Raw genomic sequence first — 20,812 nt, forward strand, 5'->3', positions numbered from 1 at the left:
TGGACATAACTTAATACATTTCTTGATTAGCTTTCGAAGGTTGCCCTTCTTCGTCAGATCGGAAATAAGCAAATGTGCTAGCTGACAGTGTATATAAGTGAAAACATTCAAGCATTACTATGACAGTCTGGCAGGGTGGGAGGATGGGGGTGGGTCGGAGGTATGCATGCGGACATCAAAGCATATCATTGATATTCTAACAGGATGGGTGTGGGTAGGTGAGGGGAGGGTGATCAACAGAGACATACAGCTTTATGGTTTATAATGGGCTAGGAACCCCAGATCCTTGATAAGTCCTTTCTGTTGGGTGTTAAAATATTCAATCATTCTGACTTCAAAGGTCTTACGTTCTTGTATGGTTTTAAAGTTACCTTTCAGTATTCTTACTGTGAAATCACTGGTATAGTGTCCTGGTTCTGTGAAGTGCTGTCCCACCGGGGTGGGGGCCCTACTGGCTGTATTGTACATGTGATGTCTATGTAAATCGAATCTTGTCTTAAGCATCTGGCCTGTTTCTCCAATATAGCATCCTTCTTTACATTTTTTACACAGAATGATATATACCACATTGGAAGATGAGCAAGTGAAAGATCCCTTTATGTTGAATATCTTTCCTTTGTGGGTAACTGTGGGGTCCTGTGAAATATTTTGGCATAGTTTGCAACTGGATAAATTACAGGGACATGTGCCCTTCTGTTCCTTTTCAGTCTGTGATGGAAGTTTACTTCTGATTAGCTTGTGTTTTAAGTTGGGTGGTTGTCGGAAGGCCAGTACTGGTGGGGATGGGAATATCTCTTTCAGTAATTCATCCTCCTGGAGTATAGGTTGTAGATCTCTTATGATTTTCCTCAGTTTTTCCAGCTCTGGATTGTATGTCACTCCCCAGCAAACTTTCCATCAGTCAGGGTTTCCCCAAAGCCAACAGGTCCCACCAAAGAAAACAGGCTTCCCTATTTAAGCAGGGTTTAAACTAAAATAAACTCCCCAAACAGGGGCGTAGCCAGACACCCAATTTTGGATGGGCCTGGGCCCAAGATGGATGGGCAGAAGAACTCCACCCCATCCCACAGGTGATTTGGTCTCTCCTTCTCTCTCCTGCATGCCATATGGTCTCTTAAATATCCCCCCTCCCCTGCACACCTTTTAAATAGCAGATTTTCACCGGCAGTAAGCAGCAACTAATACACATACTCATGTTTGCCCCACATCCTTCCCACTGATGCAGCTTCCTGTTTCTGCATAGGGAATAAGTCAGAGGGGAAGGCTTTCGGGCCGGAGTGAACAGTATGTATCAGTCACTGCTTCCTGCAGGCGAAGATCTGCTATTTATATGGTATGCAGGAGGGACAGTTGTTGGGAGTTTTCAGCTTGGGAATCTCTGCCAGCCACATCGTAGGTGTGCTGCTACTGATGGGCCTGAGCCCACCCTTGGCTACGCCACTGTCCCCAAAACAATGTAGATTTGCAAACCTTCAGGTGCTGCAGTGGCGTACCAAGGGGGGGGGGCGGTGGGGGTGGTCCGCCCCAGGTGCATGCCGCTGGGGGGGGGGGGGTGCTGCGCGCCTGTCTGCTCCGCTCGTTCCGTGCTCCCTCTGCCCCGGAACAGGTTACTTCCTGTTCCGGGGCAGAGGGCGCGTGGAATGAGCGAAGCAGACACAATATACATCTCATAAACTTATCCTTGTATTTCAGGTTCAGACGTTTGGTGTGGAAAAAGAGCTAGTGAGTGAAATTCTGATTTTTGTTATTTGGTACAAGAAAAACAGGAGTCTGTGTGGGTCGGGAGAACAGAAAATGAAAGCACAGGCCTGATTCCTGAATCAGCTCTTCTCATTGCTCATTTCCTGGGATGAGCAAAGGCTCTTCTAAGTCCACCTGCATAATAATTTTTTTTATGGAGTTTTCTTCCAAGAACTTGTCCAAACCTCTTTTGAATCCCCTGTGTTAGTCATGTTGATCATATCATCCGGCTACAGGTTCTACAGCATAATTATGTGCTGATTTGGAAATAAAAAAAAGCTTTGTAAATTTGTTTTCAGTTTGGTGGCCACTAGTTTCATGGACTGTCCTTATGTTTTGTTGTTGTTTGAAAGGTTAAAGTATATTTTCCTATTTAAACCATTTCACCCCAGCCAGCTCATGATTTTATAAACTTTTTATATCTCCTCTCAACCTTCTCTGCTAGCCGAAAAGCCCTAACCTGTGTAGCCTGTCTTCATAAGGGAGGTGCTGTGTCCCCTATATCATTTTTGTTGCCCTTCTCTGGACCTTTTCTAATTTTACTGTATCCTGCTGGGATAGGAAGGATGAGTGGTTTGTGATTGTGAAAATGCTTTTCTAGAACATTTCATGTGGAGGGGCATAATCGAAAGGGATGCCCAAGTTTTGTTGAGGACGTCCTTGCAAAACGTCCCGATGGAGGGGCGGGGAAACCTGTATTATCGAAACAAGGTGGACGTCCATCTTCTGTTTTGATAATATGGTCAGGGACGTCCAAATCTTGAAATGTAGGTCGTCCCTAGACTTGGTCGTTTCTGATTTTCGGCGATAATGGAAACCAAGGACGCCCATCTCAGAAACGACCACATGCAAGCCCTTTGGTCGTGGGAGGAGCCAGCATTTGTAGTGCACTGGTCCCCCTGACGTGCCAGGACACCAACCGGGCACCCTTGGGGGCACTGCAGTGGACTTCAGAAATTGCTCCCAGGAACATAGCTCCCTTACCTTGTGTGTGAGCCCCATAAAACCCACTACCCCCAACTGTACACCACTACCATAGTCCTTACGGGTGAAGGGGGGCACCTAGATGTGGGTACAGTGGTTTTCTGGTGGGTTTTGGAGGGCTCACATTTACCACCACAAGTGTAACAGGTAGGGAGAGGGATGGGCCTGGGTCCGCCTGCCTGAAGTGCACTGTAACCACTAAAACTGCTCCAGAGACCTGCATACTGCTGTGATGGAGCCGAGTATGACATCTGAGGCTGGCACGACATATTGTTAAAGATGTTTTTTGACGGTGGGAGGGGGTTAGTGACCACTGGGGGAGTAAGGGGGGAGGTCATCCCCGATTCTCTCCGGTGGTCATCTGGTCATTTCGGGCACCTTTTTATGGCTTGGTCGTAAGAAAAACAGAACCAGGTAAAGTCATCCAAGTGCTCGTCGGGGACTCCCTTTTCTTTTCCATTATGGGTCAAGGACGTCCATGTGTTAGGCACGCCCAAGTCCCGTTTTTGCTAAGCCTCGGATCACGCCCCCGGGAACTTTGGCCGTCCCTGCAACGGAAAGCAGTTGGGGACGTCCAAAATCGGCTTTCGATTATACCGATTTGGACACCCATCTTCCGATTTGTGTCGAAAGATGGGCGTCCTTCTTTTTCGAAAATAAGCCTGTTAGTGAACTTGCCAAAGTTTAGAGTGAGAGAGTCTCTGAAGTTGTGTGAGACTGGTGAATAAAATTGATTTGAAGACTTTAGTGAGGGATAAATATATAATGCTCACATACTGAAATCTGGTGATTTAGCTTAAAGCCATTCTGAATGAGGGGATGGGGGTTGGGAAGGGCCAGGGAGATGCTGGGTTACATTGGGTGGGGGGGGGGGGTTGCCTAGTGCCCACCTGTGTTAATTCAAGGCCCACCCAAAATGTCATCTGCCTATGCCACTGGAATCAACATACTATAGAACAGGCTTGTCCAACCTATGGCCTGTGGGACAGCACCCGGCTCACCAAGAGATTTTTTTCTGGCTCTTGGAAGCTTGGCAATTCTTGAATTGCTTACAGTAAATGGGATTCCCACTTCCCCACTGCAACCTGGCTCTCTGTAAGCAGGAGCTGCATGGTACCTGCTGTTGAAGCCAGGTGAAGGCATGGGGGGTTTACATGAGCGAGAGAGACTGGTTGAAAGCATGGAGGTGGGTTTAAATGAGCGAAAGAGATGGGTGAAGACTGGGGGGTTACATGGTCAAGAGAGACTGGGTAAAGGCTGGGGGGAGGGGTTACATGAGCGAGAGTGAGACTGGGTGAAAGCTAGGGAGGGGAAAATACACCATTGTGTTTTGACACTATGTGTTAAAACATGTGGAAAAATACGACAGTGTGTATTTTGGCCCTCTGAATGTTACAAAATATCAAATGTGGCCCCCCAATAGAAAAGGTTTGGACAAGCCTGCCATAAAACATTTGAAAAGAGAGACAAAAGTCTCAGCACAAGATACACATAAACTTAAAAACCTTTTGATAACAGCCTATGGTACATTTTGTTATTGCAATCAGCCTCTTTAAATGCAATTTGTTTTTTTAATGGTAGCTCTATAAATAATAATGCAGGAAACTGAATAATATGTTGCTTTGTCCATATAACCTACTATTCACACAGAGTTTTTCATAACAGACCACCCTTTGAACCTTTCTCTGAATTGGCAGTCCATAGGTTTTTGTACCACCTCATCCTTTCTTGAATACCCTGATAGTACAGGATCTAAAATCAGTTTCCTGATTATATATCATCATGAACCCACACGTCTCTTTTGGATTCTACCATGGCCATCACATGTAGTAGATTGTATGGCTAGTGTAAACCTCACAATTCCTAGACCATACACCGCATATGCTTGTCCGACCTCTCAAACAGGCCTTTTTTGTTCTCTGCCCTGTCCCAGTTTTGCATATATTCTGGTGGTATAGACATACCTTTCAAGACTGGTTTGTGTGTCAAATCTCAGGGTCCCCATTATCCTCTTCTGCTGAATCAGTGGTGCTGGCCAGAAAATAAGCACCCTCATAATCAGATGCTTCAGTTTCCTCATCATACACATTTCCAGCCCCACTTATTACATGCGTAAAGCCAAACAGGTAAACTCTAGGTCCTCCACTACCACAAGCCAAGAGTCAGGAGGATCCTGCAATATTAGATGTTGGAACTCTTTCCCAATAGCTGGCACACATAGTTATTTGATTTGAGGCCTCCCAAAAGTCAGTCTGGGACCTCCATCTTAGAGGGATTGGCAATGGCTAACACACCTGTCAGGAGTAAACCCTTGGAATGGCAATAGTGTCTGTGGCCTGCCTCATTTGGGCCTGGTCCGACCCAGTGACTTTTGAGTTTGTGCATATGGGGGACTCCCCTGCAATAGAAGTTGCTGACCTTATGGAGCCTCTCTCTGATGCAGGACTGGGCAAGTCACCTCTGCTCCTGGATTGTCGGTTAATTTCTCACCCTCTGCTGTTTGCTTTTATTGCTTATGTTCGCCTCTGTTTGTGCACCAGATTATGTAACCCGAGTTAAAAATCTTGTCTAAGTGGCAGTTAAATGCTGTGAGAACAATGTACATAGCCACAGTTATGATTTCAGGACCGAGGCTGGGACTGGATAAATATCCAGGAGGCCAAATAAGTAGTTCAGACTTGTATAATTCTTCACACTCAATAACTCAGTCAACTCCAAAGATGGTGTTCTGAACTAGGATTTACTAATATCTTTAAAGGCAAGTGTAATTATAACAATGGTAAGGTGATTTCTTTTACCTCACTTCTGTCTTTCAGCAGTGATTTACTCCTTTAAACTCCTATCTCCTACCACTGTGGACAGCAGGGGTCAAATACAGTTCTTCAGTTCGTTCTCTCACTGCAGGTTACAGTTAGGATTAGTAATTCCCTTCTTACAATTATCAGTGCTGTTTCCAGTTAGTTATCACTTACAGTTAGCCAGTACTCTTGAGGGAAACCCAGGGAGCCAGAGTTCCAAATGGTGATTCTCTGATTATGATCCCTTTAGTTGTGTGGGAACCCACTAAATCCCCTGTAGAGTTGATAAACACTGTAGTTCTTCAGTCTTAAAGTGTTGTTAGATCACAAAGTTTGTCATTCAAGTGCCTTGATGGAATCACAGCAATACTCCAACTTCTCCATCCCTTTTACTTTGGGAGTAGAAATGAAGGGATATAGAAGGGTCCCCGATCCTTCTAGAGATCCAGACAGGGCATTGGATCTGACACCTGCACAGTTCAGTCTAATTCTTTATATTTAACATTTTACTGGTCTGAGTCACAGTTAATAGGCTTTCTAGCCCAGGTACTATGCTGATAAGACAGGATGGAAGGTCAGAGGCAGGAGATTCAAACCTAAGACATGGTTTCAAGGACCAGTCTCAGTTGTATAGTCAGAGGAGGATTCTGCTGCCACCAGAGCCTCCCACTAATTATACTGGACACTTATCATTTTACTGCTTTCCTGCTAAGTCTATCCCTTTCTAGAATGACAGGAAGTTAGAAAGTTCACCTAAAGGACACCAACCTGCCTGAATACATATGAGGTCAGCAAGAGAGTTTTATTCTATTCGTGGATTATAGTAGAAGCACTGAGGATTCATACAACACTCCTTCCTGCTGAATTCCTCAGGCTGGTACTCATGCAGTGCAGAATGTATGTACTGTCCAAAGGCCATTGAGAAAACTAATGGGCAATTGCCAATATTTCAAATAGCTGCATGCTGCATTATTTCCAGAAGCAACACCCTTTTGAGCTAGGTTGAATGGAATGTGCTGATACTTTGGTGGAAATCCATTGCGGACTTCACATATCAGTGGAAGGATAGCTACAGAAAAGAGAAAATCTACTTCCCATGATGGGCCCCCAGTCTTTTCCCCCTCCCCAAACAGGGTGGCAGGTGAGTAATTATGACACCCATCTAAGCAGTGGTGTGCTGGTAAATTTTTAACAACAGGCTCTCTCCCCGGTCCACCACTGTGCCCCCCCCCCCCATCCACCTCTGCACCCCCCCCCAAAAAAAAAATTGCACAGCTGGCTATAGCTGGGGGGGGGGGCAATGCATTACTCTCTCCAGGGAAAAAAAATTAAATGATCCCAGGTTCCAATCTAATTCATGTTTAATATGGGATAAAATGCCATAAATAAGTAAATAAATATAAACTTTTAACGTTCAGCACCTGATTCTCAAAGTGGACATATTCCAAACACTATAATGAAAATAAAAAAACATTTTCTACCTTTGTTGTCTGGTGACTTTGTTTCTCTGATCATGCTGGCCCAGTATCTGATTCTACTGCTCAATATCTGTTCCCTTGACTCCATTTCCAGGGCTTCCTTTCCATATATTTCTTTTCTTTTCTTTCCTTCTTTCTTCTTCATTTCTGGTCCTCCGCAGACTTGACTGTACAGTGGATCCAGCTTCTGCCTATTTTCTCCATCCATGTGCAGTTTCTCTCCTCACTTCCTTTTCCCTCATCTAATCTCCTTCCTCTATCTTCCCTCCGTGTCCAGCATTTCTTCTCTCTCCCTTGTCCCTTCCCCGTATGACGTCAGAAGGCGGGACTAAGGGCACGAACGAACTCATCGAAGCAAGCAGGGAGGGAAGGCTGGAGACGCAGCAGGGCTTAAATAAGGCGGCGCTTTAACAGAGAGGTACTAAACAAGATGGATGGGAGCGGGAGGGGACGGTGGGGGGGGGGGAGAAGGAAAATCGCTGCACATGTTTGGGAGCGGGAGGGGAGGTAAGCATGGTGCCCTCCTGCCATGCTTACCTCTGTAATGGAGCCGGCTCGCCCCAAACAACAACCGGCTCGCAAGAGCTGTCAAAAATTAACAAGCGGCTCTTGCGAGCCGGACAGAGCCGGCTCCAGCACACCACTGCATCTAAGCAATTTGCCATATAGGAGATGAGGTGGTGTTCAACATTACTCTTTTAGGGCAAGCTTGCATGTAGCATCAAAGGTGGTGACATGGTGCATTGGGAAAATAATTTTCCTGGATGACCATCCCTTGCAAACATTAAGAATGTGGGCTTTAAGAAGATTTCATTTACCAAGTACCTTCCAGGACAACTTATATTAGGCAGGTGATCTCTAGCTGACTAATGAAGCACAATCTAGGTTTGACAGCGTCATAGTACGGAAACAATCATAAGCACGATTACTGCAGAGGGTAGAGCATTGCTTAGCAAGGGACACAGGGCAGTCCAGTTACAATTTGACCTATCCTGTGCATTTGACCTAGTTGATCACAAGCAAATGCTGTTGATCGTTAGTGAATTAGGTATCTCAGGTCATGTGTTGGCATAGTTTAATGGATTTCTAACCCATCATTCATATTGCATGAAAATGCATAGTTCGGACTCAGACTATTGGCGCCCTGTTTGCGGAGTTTCACTGGACTCACCTTTATTATTCAATGTGTTTGGTATCTCTTTGGGTTATGTTATGCGTCAAGCTGGGTTTTTATATATATATATATATATATATATATATTATATTACAGTGTTTATTCCAATATGTTCACAGGATACTATTATTCCAAATAAAATTGCAGATTGCACTTGTCTTTATTTATTTAGATTTTGCTCACGCCTTTTTCAGTAGTAGCTCAAGTGAGTTACATTCAGGTACACTAGGTATTTCTCTGTCTGAGTTACATTCAGGTACAGTGGGTATTTCTCTGTCCCAGGCAGGCTCACAATCTAAGTTTGTACCTGAGGCAATGGAGAGATAAGTGACTTGCCCAAGATCACAAGGAGCAGCAGTGGGATTTGAACCAGCCACCTCTGGATGTCACAACTGGTGCTCTAACCACTAGGCCACTCCTCCACTCTATTAGAAGAATGGATTTCTGCTCATCTCTTGAAGCTGAACAAGGGTAAGACCAACGTTTTGATGATTGATCAGCCTTCAGAAATATGGAATGACAGTGTTCTGAAATTAGCTAATCTGCAATTTAAGCTTGAATTCAGTTTGAAAATTTTGGGCGTAATTCTGACCAATACGTTAACTCCTGATTTACAAGGTCAAGCTCTGGTTAAGAAAATATTTATATGATGAAAAAACTAAGAAGGGTTAGGAGTTATTTTGATCAAGAGGCTTTCAAACTTGTGGTACAGAGCTTCATATTGGGTCAGTTGGATTACTATAATAGCATCTATTTGGGCTGTTCTAAGCTCTTTTTGAGAAAAATCCAAATGATCCAAAATACGGCAGCTTGTCTTATCTACTCAGTTCACAAGTTTGAGAGGGCTTCTTCATTGTAGTTCAGATTACATTGGCTTCCAGTTGAGGCCAAATTTCATTTTTTACTTTTTACTTTTTTTTTTACTTTTTTAAAATTTGCATTTTTTTGAAAGCCATGCAAACTCAAAAGAATAATAGTGCAAACAGCTGTTGAACAATTATATACCCCAACAAAAAAACCACTGATAAAAGGAAAACAACCAAAAATGCAAAATAAACCCAACCCTCCCCCCAACCCCCATCCCATCAAAACCCATCTGGCTGTGGGTCCAAGCAAAGTAAGTCCCAGAAGGAAAAAAAAAAGTCTAAAAAAGTTACAGTCAAAAATTCTGATGCCACTCCACAAAAGGTGCCCATTGTTGATTAAAAACAGCCAGTCAGTTCTGACGTTGGGCTGTCAACCTGCTCATATAATAGGCATCCCACAAAGCAGACTTTACTCAAGAGAACATGGGAAGAGCCAATGAATGTCAATGCCTCGCCACCTCCCTACGGAGTATTTTATTTATTTATTAGGATTTATTAACCACCTTTATGAAGAGATTCACTCAAGGCGATGTACAGCAGCAGCTACAGTTTAACATAAAACTTACAATTTTGTTAACAGCATAACAATAAAGTATAGCCAGACAAGGCCCAACTTCATTTTAAATTATGAACTCTTGTGTTCAAAATACTTTATGGAGATGCTCCTCTGTATATGAAAGACCTAATTAGTTTATTGCCTAGATCTGTGAATGTTTTTCCAGAAATCCTTTGCAATTACAGTTCCCTACTCTGCTACTTTTCAATACTTGGCAGCTCAGGTTTGGAATTCTCTTCCACCTGGGATTAGAGTTATTTTGGATTATATGGTTTTTAGAAAATAATTGAAACTATTTCTTTTAAAGAAATATTTTTTAGGACTGATTATCCCAACTGTAAAGGACTAAAATATAAACTAACATATGCATCTAGTTTCTCCTACATAGCCACGCAAATCTGGAATGAACTACCAAAAACCATAAAAACAACCCACGACATAATTAATTTCCATAAATTATCGAAGACCAATTTATACAAGAAAGCTTACCATAATAACGCACCCTAATTGTCAATTAACAAGATGTACACTGGACTTTTACAATATTTAATTCTTTATTTCCTATCGCTCATACTAATTTTGAAGTTTAATATTCATGATTGTTTCAAACTAAGTTATCCCGATTTTTATTATAAGATGAACTTTCCTTCCTGAATACTTACTCCATTCTGTCTCCTCTACCTTAACTATGCATTTCTTTTTTTCCGGAACTGGTAATCACCATTACGAAAATATGTAAGCCACATTGAGCCTGCAAATAGGTGGGAAAATGTGGGATACAAATGTTGTAAATAAATAAATAAATACAAATTATGTGCTGAGGACAATATTTTATTCTTATTGGTTCTAAATTTCTTGAATTTGTATGTATTTCTATGATCAATGTAATCCGCGCTGAATTTAAAGATTGTTGAGGAATATCAAAAACAAAACACCAAACAAGTGGAAAACGGAAGAAGGCTCAACAAACAAGGGCACTTCAAAATACTATGTTTTACCTTAATACACATATTGTATAGAAATTACACAAAAGGAACTTGTATTGCCGTTACATAAAAGACTCGACACGGCACCGTGTTTCGGCACTGAGTGCCTGCCTCAGGGGTCTTTCGTAGATAGCACTGGACTATATCTACGACAGACTCCCGAGGCAGGCATTCAGTGCTGAAACACTGTTCCATGTTGAGTCTTTTATGTAACTGCAAAACAAGTTCCTTTTGTGTAATTTCTATACAATATATGTATAAAAGTAAAACATAGTATTTTTGAAATGCCCTTGTTTGTTGAACCTTCTTCCATTTACCACTTTGCTGTTTTACATTTACTACCTGGAAATCTTGTGTTCAGTTTACCGTTTGGTCTCAGTTGGGGAATTTAAACATATATCAGTGTTAGTAATCAGTGCTATTCCTGGCTGCAAGTTGGCCAAAGCATTGGGCAGTAATGTGCACTTTGCCAGCAAAATCAGGACCATTCCAAACAACATACACATCTACCTCTGCCTGGTGGCACAATGGTGGCAGCTGGATGAGGCAGGGCAGGCTATAGGTATAGTACGGGATGCACCAACAGCAGGTACATATTTAGGTGTCCTTTTACTAAGCTGCAGTAAGCATAAACGTGTGCTTACCTCAGGTTAATAGCCACTGCTGCAGGGTGCCTTAAATCATCCCGCGGTAGTTTTGTGTTTGGTGCATGCTACAAATGTGCTAAAAAATAGAAAATGTTTTTTAGCAGTGAGGGCATGTTTGGGGTGGAGAGTAGGCATGCCCAGCTAACCGATTAGCGCTTGGTTACCACATCAGCCAAATTAATAGGTGGTGGTAAGGGCTCGCATGCTAATGGCCATGAACTAATTAGTAAATTAGCATGTGGCCATTAATGGGAGAAATAGAAAATGCAACCATTTTACTGCCATGCTAAAAGTGGCCTCAGTGTGTGGTAAACCCATGTACTATACCGTAGGCTACTTTTAGCACAGCTGAGTAAAAGGACCCCTTATTTCTCATTTTATTGTACTGGTTTCCTCAAAGGTTATGAAACATTTTACAACATTAAAAATAAATACACAATTCAAAATGAATACAATTTGTAATATAGTTATATTGAAATATATACAGTTCATATTCTTAATCCTTAAATGCAAACAAGAATAACCAAGCCTTATAAGGCTTGTGAAAAGTAGCAGTTTCACTTCTTCTTCTCAGCTCAAGAGAGCAGATTCCATAGGGCTGGAACATCACAAAAGAAAGTCTTACTACTACTTGCCATTATCACGTTCTCTGCAGGGATTTCCTATGAGGTCTGGCCCACAGAACACAGGGCTCAAGCTTGAGTAGTATGGGTCTCTTCCCTGGAGAGCCTTAAAAATCATACAAATAATTTTAAATTCTATCTACTGATAGCAGAGTAACTAACAGCTATGGGGAAACTCCCTCACTCATGGAAACACACCATAGTCAGGCCTATTCTGAAAAAGCCTAAGGCAGATCCTTCAGTGATAAATAATTATTCTCCCACCTCTAATATTTGCTATCTATCCTAGCTAACAGAATAACAGATTGTCTTTCAACAACTTCTCCACCATGTTGAGAATCTTAATGTGTTGCATCCAAGACAGTCTGGCTTTAGGCCACAGCACAGACTGTCCTAACTGCACTGCTGAATGGCATACACTTTGCATTTGATCAAGAAAATGTTGCTATAGTCATTTCCCTAGATCTTATCACAGCATTAGATTTAGTGGATCAGTCCATTCTCTTGACCAGACTTCAATCTTGTAGTATTACTGGGCCAGTGCTCACTTGGTTTTGTTCATTTTTGGGCAACAGGTCATTCTCGATCTCTTGTCTCTCCTCATCTGCTCAGTACACCCTCACTTGTAGGACCCTCAGGGTTCCATGTTCGCCCCATTACTCTTTAACATTATTTTGGGTCCTTTCACTCTACTTGTTCAGAATCATAGACTTACCACATTCTACTATGCAAATGATATCCTTTTGTTAGATGTTATGGACCCTTCAAAGATTGACCTCAGTAGGGCCCAGGCCTGCTGATTGCCATCTCTAATTGGCTATTTGAGAATTGTCTAATATGGAATCCATCTAAATGGTTGTGGCTTGGCTTACTGACACACCTATCTGTCTCTCTTACGCCAGTGCCAATGCTAAATAATATTCCTGTTGTTATACTAGTGTCTCAATGCAAATTGCTAGGCATTATTATTGACCACAACGTGACTTTTGAATCTCAGGTTTCCTCCTTGGTAAATGTTTCTGGGTGTTCCAGCAGTTCTTGTTTATCGGCCCTTTTTTAGATGAGCATTCACAGAAAATGCTACTTTAGGCTCTAATAGCATCAAGGCTATATTACTGCAATATATTATACACTGGTTTTCCTCTATACATAATGAAGGGGCTGCAATCTATACAGAACATTAGACTTACCTCTAATGTGACCTGTTCTGATCACGCTGCCTCCCTCCTGTTAAAACATCACTGGCTCCCCATATCTTTTCATATCCAATATAGGTTTCACACATTGACACAATTTCTCCTATCTGGCTTCACTCTTCACTTTCTATACCCAGCCCAGGACATTACATGCTCTTCATAATAGTCGACTTCATGTCCCCCTATTCACCTCACCCACCTAGAATCTACACACCAACACACGTTTTGCTTCTTTACCCTGTTGCTTTGGAATGCCTTGCCCTTGACCTTGCACACTGAAGTCTCATTCTTAAAACTGAAAACTGCTCTAAAGATGAATTTATTTGCACAGGCTTTCATTGCTTAGTCTTCCATTGCAGTAGATCCTAGCTCTCTTTGGATGTGGAGGGAGGGTCTTTAGGGTGGTTTGAGAACTGGAAGTACACTGTATAAGTGAAGAACCAGTATTGCAAAATAGCTTTTATAGGTCATGTTTTGGCAGTTGCCTGCATTAGGGGTAGAATTTCTACAACTGAAAACAGAAATCTAAATACACACTTGCATCTGAGATAAAATAAAAAAAGTAAATAAAAACCATCATAATGAACAAATATATTGTACATGTTTCTGTGCAAAAAAATAAAATGGGATGGAAAGTGATACTAGTGAACAAATCAATATGCATCTGATATATAATCAATGAATATTGTTCAGACTGTTCCATAAATTATTGCAACTTTAAATAAAAAAAAAGTACGTACTTAAGATGAATAGAACATACAAACGTTCGACATTCAAATCACTAATGTTGAATGTTTTATGTCCTAGTCATTTTAAGTGCATACTTTTCATTTAGCTTAAATCTTTGGCATTGAAATCAAGAATCAATGTTAACAAAACAAAACTTTAGAATCAACAACAGTGTGCTCCCTTTTTCTCCCCCCTCCCCGTATAACCTTCCCCCCCTTGAGCATTCAAAGGACTCATACACCAGAGGCCTTGGTCCTTATGACCCCTGTATGTAGTATAGCTAATTATTATTTTTTTAAGTTAATATATCTACCAAGCTTCCAGCACTCATAACGTGTTCAAAATCTCACTGTGCACCCTAGAGGGCAGCGACTGGATATATGGATCCCAGACCAAAAGGAAGTCTTTCCTACATCTAGGTGACTTTATAGCTGCCAACTTTTCCAATAACATCATGGAGTGTAATTTATTTCACCATGCCCAATAAGAAGGTGTGTCAGCCATTGTCCAGACTCCCAAGATAATCTTTTTACCTACAAGCCCCGCTTTACTTATAAATTGACGTCCACCCCTACCATGCAGTACAAAGGCCTCAAAATAATCTAAGAGAAGGCCCAATGGAGACAAAGGAATCAGGGAGTGAGGGAGCCAACTTAAATAAGAGAGGGTAGACTTCCAAAAGAGTTGAATATTTGGACAGGGCCAAAAAGCATGGTAAAAAGAAATAATATCTAAGGTGCATTTTGGGCACAAAGGGGAATCTACCCTTCCCATGTGGAAAAGCTGTGTTCGCGTTATGTAGGCCCTATGCAAAAGACAAAAATGACATTCCGTATAAGCCGCATCGACTGAAAAAGTGAGAACTGTTATTGTAAGAGGAATTGTTGAACGACAGAGATCCGTGCACCACTTTGAAGGGCAGAGAGATCAGGATACAGAAATAATCTCATTATGTACAAGTGTAGGACCGATTCAGTTGATCAATGCTTCTTGTTTATAGGAAAGAAATCCCAAATTTTTTGCGCTAGGGAAGTCTGAAGGGCCTCTCAGTCTGGGGAAGCCACGTGGAGGGGCATAATCAAACGGCGCCGGTGAAATCGATTGCCGGCGATCTATTTTGGCGGCGCTGCAACAGCTGGCTGGAACCGTATTATCGAAAAAGATGGCCGGCCAACTTTTGTTTCGATAATACGGTTGGGGCCGGCCAAATGCCACAGATCGCCGGGTTTGAGATGGCCTACTTTGTTTTTCAGCAATAATGGAAACTGGAACCGGCCATCTCAAACCCGGCCTAATCCAAGGTATTTGGCCGTGGGAGGGGCCAGCATTCGTAGTGCACTGGTACTTCTGGATGTTTAGATCTTGCTGATCAGTTATGTTATGACTTACTTGTTCAGGAGGGCTGTATTTTGTGATACTGTTTTGAGAAATGTTCAAGAAAGACTTCATACAAATTAAAAAAGTCCCTGCCGTTCATTTTCCCTTGATGGCTGTCCCTGACGTACACTTCCCTTAATAGCCATCTTTCTCTTCGAAAGTGCACTTCTCTTAATGGCCGTCTTTCTCCCTGAACAGGGAAATCAAAAGTTTTTGCACACTGCTTTTTTTGTAGCAACAGTGGGATTTGAACCAGCCACCGCTGCATTACAAGACCAGTGATGTAACCACTTGGCCACAGCTCCACTTACTTGGGTGTCCCTCACTTTTGATTATACCCCTCCAGGTCTCTCTCAGCCACTAACAGACAGCTTAACACACAGTGATTGGCTGAGAGAGACCTGAAGGGGTATAATCAAAAGAGAGGGACAGCCAAGTAAGTGGAGCTGTGGCCAAGTGGTTACATCATGGCTCTTATAATGCAGAGGTGGCTGGTTCAAATCCCACTGTTACTACTAAAAAAACTGTGAGCAAAAACTGTTTTGATTTCCCTGTTTGGGGAGAAAGGCGGCCATTAAGAGAAGTGCACTTTTGGAGAGAAAGATGGCTATTAAGGGAAGTGCACGTCAGGGACAGCCATCAAGGGAAAATGAACGGCAGGGACTTCTTTAATTTGTATGAAGTCTTTCTTGAACATTTCTCAAAACAGTATCACAAAATACAGCACTCCAGAACAAGTAAGTCATAACATAACTGATCAGCAAGATCCTTTTTTTTTTTTACGAGCTGGCCGACTGGCTTCCCCTCCTAGGAAGGAAATGTTTTAAAGTTGTTTTTTTTTTGGTGGGAGGGGGTTGGTGACCACTGGAGGAGTATGGGGAGGTCATCCCCGATTCCTTCCGGTGGTCATCTGGTCAGTTTGGGCATCTTTTTGAGACTTGGTCGTGAAAATAAATAGACCAAGTATAACCGGCCAAATGCTCGTCATCGCCGGTTTTCTTTTTTCCATTATCAGCTGAAGCCGGCCATCTCGTAAGCACGCCCACATCCCGCCTTCACTACCCTGCCAACACGCCCCCTTGAAGTTTAGCCGCCTCCGCGACAGAATGCCGGCGAGTGTGTCCAAAAATCGGCTTTCGATTATACCGATTTGGCCGGTTTTAGGAGATGGCCGGCCATCTCCCGATTTGTGTCGGAAGATGACCGGTTATCACTTTCGAAAATAAGCTGGATAGTGGCCAAGCTGTTGGTGTGCATATGCGTCCAACATCCGTGTCAGCCTCCTGCCTCCCAATTGAGCCAACAGCTTTATGCGTCAACCCTCTCCCAATGCCTGACATAAAAAATGGATTCCCATGTCACCCCACAATCTAAAGGCTGGATTATCCCTGCTGGGGATAAATAGTGCATTGCCTTGAATGGGAAGTAAGTCTTATACTTCAGCAGAGGTTTGCCAACAATGAGTAAGCTCCAGCTACGGGCTCCTCAAAGGACGAAGAAGAATATTGTTCTGCACATCTGGAAGCAAGTTAGCAGGAGGAGTATGGAGTAAATAAGTGAGATTCTAAGGGTGAAAATAATTGTGCTTTATATGTAAAGGAGTATAGTCTGAACGATCTTCAATATATCAGGTGGCACAATAGACATGCCTGATTATATCATTTAATGTTAGGGAGCCCCGTCCCTGCCAGGAACCCAGAAACATCCGAAAAGAATCCTTGTGTTTTGTACTATTTCAACAAAAACGGGTAAGAATCTTTTGTAACGTCTGAAGGTCCTTTTTTAATAAACACAAACTTTAAAGGCAACATCTGTAGAGTATATAGCCATTGTGGGAATTCTGTCATACGAAAAAGTTGAATCCTTCCATGCAGGCTAAGAGGAAGATTACGCCAACCTGCCAGGGTATCCGCTGTAGACTGCAACAACCTATCAATGTTCAATCGATAGAACTGGGAAGTTTGAATCGACAAATATATTCCCAGATATCTAAAGGCCCCCCCAAGCCCACTTTAGAGGGAAGGACCCAGGCCAGGTGTCTGAGATATTAACTTTGGACACTAGTGCCAATTATTTATTAAAATTCAACAAAAAGCCTAAATAAACACCATACCACAAATAGTTCCATCAAGGCAGCTAATGATTAGTGGGGACTGGTAACATGAACTAGTAAGTCATCTGCAAAAGTATTACGAAAGGAGATGCCCTCAATCTCCGGATGGGTCTTGATTTCTCTGATCAGAGGATCTAATGTAAGGACAAACAGGAGAGGAGAGACAGGGCAGCCATGACGAGTACCTCGATCAAGAAAAAATGGGGAGAGCTGAGCCCATTAACGAACAGAGACACCTGTGGGCAGTGATAAAGACTCTGTATTGCCTGAAAGAAAAATCCCCGAATGCCATATCTATCCAGCATGGTGAATAAAAAATCCCAAGAGACCCTATCAAATGCTTTCTCCACGTCAAAGCTTACTAACAAAGATGCCACTCTCTGCCGGTGGACCTGGTCCAACAAAGCCAAAATAGCTCTGATGTTCTTAGTAGCTGTGCGACCTCTCATGAATCCCTCTTGGGACTTATCAACTAAGAATGGCAATAGTTTCGGCAGACGATTAGCAAGCACTTTGGCCAAAAGTTTAGTTTTGAATTTAAGAAGAGAGATTTGGCGATAGGAGGATGGCTTTAAGGGATCCCTTCCTGGTTTGGTTAGAACGATGATCTGTACTATCTGTAGGGATTCCGGCAGCTGTTTTGTGTGCACAATTGAGGTAAACATTGCCACTAGGTGGGGACATATGTGAGTCACAAGTAATTTGTAGAATGCATCTCGATATCTGTCTGGGCCTGGCATCTTACCAAACATACTAGAAGTGATGGCAAACCGAATCTCATCCACAGTGAAAGGGGCATTTAACATGGAAGCCTGTGGAGTAGGTATACTGGCAGGTCCAAGTTGTCCGGATAGAGTGACCCTGACATATGATCTGCAGATTTATAGAGGGTATCAAAGTAATGTTGGAAGATAGAGTTAATTTCTTCTTCTGAGTGTGTTAGTGTTTTGTCACTGCGATATAACTGTAGAATCTTCTTGGGGCCTTGTTGAGCTCTTATTAAGTTTGTCAGCAATCTACCACTTTATTTCCATGGAAGCATAATTGATATTTGTAATAGGTGATTGATTTAACTACCCATTGGTGTAAAAGTGTGTTAAGATCTGCCAGGGCTGTAAGCAACAAGGTCTTGTTACGAGGCATAGGGGTCAAACCAAAAAGGTGTCTATATTTATGCACCGCAACCTCCAGGTGTAGAATATGCTGGTCCCTCATTTTACATTTCCTTTTGTGATAGGCAATGCCCTTCCCTCAATATGGCTTTCACTGTCTCCCAAAAAAGAATTGATCAGCATGCTGTTGGTTATGGAAGTAGTACTCCTGACATTTTTTGTGCAAACATTTGTGAAATTTGGAATCTGTATAGAAGTCTAGTGGGAATCTCCACTGAAAAAAACATGGACTGCTTCCTCCTAGACGAAGCTGTAGCCACACTAGAGCATGATCTGAGACCCCATAAGGTCCTATTTCAGCTTTGGGAATACTAGAGTTTTGGAGACAAATAGGTAATCAATACGAGTGGAGTGTGCATGGGATAGGTGTGTGTAGTCTTAATCCACTGGGTTTAGGGTACACCATACATCTATGAGGTCCAATGCACTGCACAACAGGGGCAACCCCATATCTGGCTCAAAGCACGTATGGCTAGGCGGGTGAGATTTATCAACCATTGGATCGTATACGGCATTAAAATCACCTCCTAAGATTAAGTTATTCTCTATTAGGGGGGGTAAGGGTTTGAATTAATTTACAAAAAGTTTAATTGTTGAAAACATTAGGCACATAGAAATTACACAGCCAGAATGTATCGTGGGATATAGAGACCTGAACCAACACACATCTACCATCTGCACTCTGAATACTTTTATGGATTGTGCATCTAAGCTTTTGTGAAATAAAATTAATATCCGTGCCTTGTGGTTCGCTGCTGGGAATTCTACTAGTTGGCTCACCCACCACTTCCGGAATTTCTGGTGTTCAGAGGAAGAAAGATGAGTTTATTGTAATAAGACAATGTCTAACTTTTATCTATATAACACTTGCAAATTATTTTGGCATTTAATGGGCGACGTTACTCTTCCCAAATTCCAGGGAACTATTTTAAGTGTTGCCATTTAGCAAAACTACCCAAACAAACAGGGGGGAAAAAACACCCTCCAGAAGCCAAGCATATGTGTAAGATAGGAAAGGCCAGCCACAGGCTCCCGGTACAGTCAAGAAATAAATGTCCACCAGCAACTTCAATCTTTATTCCATGCAGGTTTCTAGTAGACCTGATACACAGTTCCAACAGCAGCATTCACCTTCAATCTTAAGCACATATAAGCCACCTGAAAGTGTGTGGCAAATAGTCCCCTTTAAGCAGTAGGCTATCAGCACATACCAGGATTCAATACAGGTTCACAGTCAGCTCCAGTCTGGGCTTTTTATCCAGTGCACAATAAACAGTAGTTCAATTCCAAATAGAAGCAGTTCTTTCCGTTCATCATCACAGTTAAATCACAAAGCAGCAGTTAATACCTTCTACTCTCTTTACCTTCAGGAGAGTTCAATACTTTAGGGACTCCTCATACCCAAGGGATTTCACCCTGCATCAGCTTCACTGGTAAATTCAGTACTTTAGGGACTCCCTTACCCAAGGATTTTCAGCCTGCAAATACTTTTGGGACTTCCTCACACCCAAGGGATTTCAGCCTGCTTCAATACTTTAGGGACCTCTCTTACCCAAAGGTTTTCAGCCTGCAATGCTTCTTTCTTCCTGCTTCTCTCCTGGGACTCCTTCCCACCTGCCTAATCAATCCCTGGCTTCTGCTCTCACAACCAATCATTCTCCTTGCATTAGCTTCCCCCACACCCATACCAGCTGAGTAGAGCATTAGACTAATGAGGAGCTCCTGGATACAGGGTTTCCTATCTCTCTTTCCCCCTAGTGGCAGCCAATCTACACATCCTGCCAGCTTACACCCTTGTATTCCCCTATTGCAGCTAGGAGTCCAGTCCGGGTTCTTCATCTCACCCCCTGGCTCCTTGCCTGCAATGCCTTCTGGGACTTGTATTTCAGACTGAAACTGCCTTAACCCAACTATCCTGGATGTGACTCTTATCACTATATATATATATATATATATATATATAAAGTGACATACAAAGCATTGTGGGAACTTGGTGTATAGTACACTTGTATTAAAAAAAAACCCCATTCTACCGTAGTGTCCTTTTATCTCCGAAAATCAAGCCATTGGGATATAGGAGGAGCCAGCATTTTTAGCAGAGTGGTCCCCCAGACATCCCAGGAAAGTAATAGGGCACCCTAGGGGGCACTGCAGTGGACTTCATAAAATGCTCCCAGGTACACATCTCACCATTGCTCCATTATCTTGTCTTCTGAGCCCCCCAAAACCCACTACCCCCAACTGTATACCACTACCATGGCCCCTATGGTGAAGGGGGCACCTATATGTGGGTACAGTGGGTTTCTGGTGAGTTTTGGAGGGCTCATAGTTTCCTCCACAAGTGTAACAGGTAGGGGGAGGGGTGGGCCTGGG

At 42.6% G+C, this 20,812-nt stretch overlaps 1 protein-coding gene across 3 annotated transcripts in view; it reads left to right on the forward strand.

Annotated features, from left to right (window-relative positions):
* LOC115463361 overlaps positions 1-20,812 on the forward strand; it is a 209,087-nt gene that overhangs the window by 8,977 nt on the left and 179,298 nt on the right. For 2 of the 3 annotated variants that reach the window (XM_030193785.1, XM_030193784.1), the window contains exon 2: positions 1,693-1,722. The exons of the other annotated variant lie outside the window; for it this stretch is intronic. The gene's annotated coding sequence lies outside the window, so the exon portion shown is untranslated. The remainder of the gene's footprint in view (positions 1-1,692; positions 1,723-20,812) is intronic. 3 annotated transcript variants of the gene reach the window in all.

This window comes from Microcaecilia unicolor, chromosome 2 (genome assembly GCF_901765095.1).
Source record: "Microcaecilia unicolor chromosome 2, aMicUni1.1, whole genome shotgun sequence".
NCBI lineage: Eukaryota > Metazoa > Chordata > Amphibia > Gymnophiona > Siphonopidae > Microcaecilia > Microcaecilia unicolor.